Genomic DNA, 4,260 nt, shown 5'->3' with positions numbered 1-4,260 from the left:
AAATGTTTATCACTTATACGTGTTAAACAATGTTTTTATCAATTTCGTTCTATTTTTGTTTAAATACCTTTAATTTCATTATTGCAGCTAATCTCTGAATATCTATGATTGGTATTTACAATATTTTACACGAATTTGAACAATTGTCAACATTGTATTTGATATTTTGTCAGATTAATATTTATATTTTATATTTACTTGTTGAACTGACGTCACATTTTACGATTTTACACTATTAAGATCGTGGCATATTATCGTGCACGTTGCGTTTCCAGCACATAGCGTTTAGTTTCCGAAATAATTTAAATGGTTTTAAATATGAACAACGCACACTGTCCGGAACGTAGCGTTTCAGACACTTAACGTTTCCGTTCAGTATATTCGAAAACAATATTTTACAGATGCCGACGGCTACGTAACGAGTCGTAACCGGTTGGTAAGGATAATTTGAATTAGATGTCCGTCGTTTTCCCCTTGTTTATTTAGGTATTTGTTTGATTTGGATACAGAGTATTTAAAAAAAAAATTTCGAGGCTATTTTGTCATTTATGCATGTGTTTTTATTGCTTTGTGACAATTAATTACGGAAGTGATAAACAATTAGGACTTTTGTACGGAAGTGATACCTCTTCTTTTAAAAAATACTTTTTGGTTTGATATGTATGGCTTCGTTAAATGTAGTATTTTGTTTTTTAACTGAAGGTGAAATTAAATTTAAAACATGTTTAAACTGAATTCTATTCATTCTAAAATATCCATAATATTTTTCATCGTCATCAATTAATTCTCTGTATAAAGTCCAGTATTCACATTCCTTCTTCCTTTTTCTTAGCATTGGATGTACTTCAAACCTTCTTTTTAACACAGTTTTTCATTCTTCATCGTTAAGTAGAAGAGTAATTGCACATAATTTTTGTCGAGAAAAGCGAGATCATGTCTTCATCGAACCAAACTGAAACGTTCTATGTATGAAAATGTGAACGCGCAGCCCAATTGCTGGAGTGGAAACGCTACGTGCCGGAAACGCAACGTGCACGATAATATGCCACGACCTTTAGTTTTTACACGTCATAAATGTCTAGACAATGTCTGACATAACAACTGATTTTGGACGCTCTTCACAACTTTTGAGGGTAGTGAATTGCTAACATTCAAATCGTCGTTACCAGCTTCTTACAGTGGTCAAGGTACACAAGGTCCTTACAGTCGAAGTAAGTTCACTGCCTTTTCACGTCCAATATATCAATCAATACACAATTCCATTTTTTCATTACGACAATTTTCAAACGACTGAACTCAAAAGGCGCTCAAATAATAAAAGGTTCTGAAGAAGTATCATAATCAACAACTTTTAATCCCATAGGATTATTGCAGACTTGAAATCACTACATAGGCATTGTTTTTTCTTTATGTATCTCTAGGTCCCCTTTTTGGCTTGTTTTCACGTAGATTATTATCATCAAATTGTCTGCACAGGGAACTGTTCAACAAGAGTATATACCGAGCATTTTGAGCAGATTTTAGACTCAGTTTTAGACTCGAATTTCTTTGGGGTAATGTTGACCTTTGGTTTTTCTAAAACGCCGTCTACACTCTCGATCGAAGTTCTTCGGACGAATTATCGATGTGAAGTTAATCGAGGCGAGGTAACTCTCTACATACTCGTGAAGTCGAGTAATGTAGTGTGATACTTCGTATTCGAACTTCGGACCCGCGAAAAAACGACACAGAACGAAAGTAGAACAGGGCGAAGCGAAGTCGCATGAACATGAAGTACCTGTCTACACTCTCGGACTAGCTGAACTTCAATCAACTTCGAGAGTAGTATAGTGGTATTGTTCCATGCTGCTTGTTGTACATTTATGGTTAGTTTCTCTGCTTCTTCATCAAGTTGTTCATTAGTTTTGATTGGTACATTTAGGATAATTCTATCAATTAACTCATGTCTTAAGCTAACCCAGTCGGTTCTATTATTGATTAATGTATGGTTATTTTCCAGACCTGTTCAATTTATATGGAGAATACATAATGAGGAACGCACTCGATGGATGGAGAGGCGGCATCTCCATTGCAGGAAAAAAGATCTCAAACTTAAGATTCGCAGACGATACAACACTGATAGCAACATCTGAAGAGGAGATGTCGAGACTGATAAAGAGAGTAGAAACCGAAAGCAACAAGTGTGGACTCAAGATTAATAATCAGAAAACAAAAATCATGATTGTGGACCACGCGAATATCCTCCAAACAACAGGCGCCCTAAATCAATTCGAGAAAGTAGACGAGTACACGTATCTAGGATCTTCCTTAAGCAATGCAGCCTCCTTCCATACGGAAATTCGCAGAAGAATAGGGATGGCCAAGAACGCGATGAGTCGACTGTCAAAAATATGGAAGGACCGCTCTTTATCCAAAAAACTCAAAATGAGACTGGTACGGACACTCATTTTTTCAATCTTCAGTTACGGTGCCGAAACATGGACAATAAAATCAGAGGATAGGAAAAGGATTGACGCATTCGAAATGTGGTGCTGGAGACGAATGCTACGCGTCTCGTGGACGCAGCACAGATCCAATCAGTCGATTCTCGAAGAGCTAAACATTCAGACCAGACTCTCCTCTCAGTGTCTTGCAAATGTTTTAAAGTTTTTTGGCCACATTGCGAGAAGAGACAATGACAACTTAGAAAGACTAATTGTGTGCGGAAACGTAGAAGGACGTAGAGGCAGAGGACGCTCACCTATCCGATGGTCAGATCAAGTACAGAAAGCCACTGGAGAGTCGTTTTCCGAGTCCGTGAGAGCAGCCCAAAATCGCAAGAGATGGAGAGAATTGACAGCCCGCATTGTAGGAAATCACGATCCTCAGCAATGAGGAAACGACAAGAGAGAGAGAGATGGTTATTTTCTCTTAGTATAATGTGCTCACTGACTTTATTTTCATAAAATTTGTTGCAACTTTTCTTGAAATAAAAAAGTCAACTATTATAAGTCGGATGTTTTATTTTTATCGGTGGGCCAATGTGTGGGTTTTCCAGTTAAGTGCTTGTCAGACTCCATTGAATTCAATGTGTTATTTCCCATGTGTGTTCATATCCGAGATTGATATTTTGTTGATCTTCCAATAGAGCGAGTTTTCAATTGAAAGACCTGATTGTTTAGATCTAGGCCAGTACATTTCTATTTCAGTTAAATGACTGTTTTAGAGCCGTGTTATATCACCTGTTGAAAATTTTGTTTAGCTCAGAAAAACTTTTTGGTCTTGCTCTTCACGTTGTTTAGGCTCTATCCTATTCCAAAACATTGCTCCTTAAGTTTTGATGGATCTGAAACACTTTAACAGTGATTTTTTTAAATAGAAAAACTGCGTAATGCATATCTGGTATATGATGTCAAATAAATCATATTAAATTCACGTAGACTTGTTTAATCTATAGAAATCCAAATACTGCTGGTTTCTTTCGATGACGATCAATATTTAATGGATTATCCTCGTAAAAATTAAATTTATCGTGAAGTTGATGACCTTGTAACACCTGTTCATGTCACTTTCCTAATATTCGAGTTTTTATTGTTTTAGATAATTCTGATTATACATAAAAATAAAAAACCTTCACCGTTGGTGAGATTACCAAAAAATATGTATAAATTGCGTTCTAAAATATGCCAAAACAAAAATATAAATATAAAGTGATAGACCTGGAAGAGGTCATAATTATTTACCATTTGTCTCGGAAAAAACATAAAATAAAGAAACTGGTGGTAAATCGCCCTCGCAAATTATACTTTCAATTTCTTCCCAATCTCGTTTTTTGCCTTCACGATCACTGTATTCTGCAGAAGACATATCCCAAATCGCCTTTTCTTATCTGAAAACGGCTTTCAACTTCCCGACTTAATTTGTCGGTGTCAATTCATCTTAAAAAGTTGAGGATAGATCTAGCTGACACGACACATGCGTGGTGACTGAAGGCAGCCATATTCATTTCATCAACCGTCGGGGTTTCGTCGTGGTAATCGGCGGTTCTCTTTTTGGCCAAGAAAGTTAATTCGGATCATGCCACATAACCAGTTTGGCTTCCAGCATGAAGAAGAACAAACCAAGGACCTCTTTGGGTTGGAGATTTCAGTCCAGTAGAGAGCCCTTTCATGAAGGCATCCCGTGGATTCTTGATATTTGGGTCCCTCCATTCCTTTTTGACTGAAACGCCAACGTTAGTCCAAGACTCATCGGTATAAACAAGGTTTACGTAATCCTTCT

The 4,260-nt window shown here is 36.8% G+C and overlaps 1 protein-coding gene across 2 annotated transcripts in view; it reads right to left on the bottom strand.

The window, feature by feature from the left end:
• yki (Transcriptional coactivator yki) overlaps positions 1–4,260 on the bottom strand; it is a 200,847-nt gene that overhangs the window by 109,240 nt on the left and 87,347 nt on the right. The window lies entirely within an intron of this gene.

Source organism: Diabrotica undecimpunctata, chromosome 10 (assembly GCF_040954645.1).
Source record: "Diabrotica undecimpunctata isolate CICGRU chromosome 10, icDiaUnde3, whole genome shotgun sequence".
Classification (NCBI taxonomy): Eukaryota; Metazoa; Arthropoda; class Insecta; order Coleoptera; family Chrysomelidae; genus Diabrotica; species Diabrotica undecimpunctata.
This window is presented reverse-complemented; position numbering and strand designations above follow the sequence as displayed.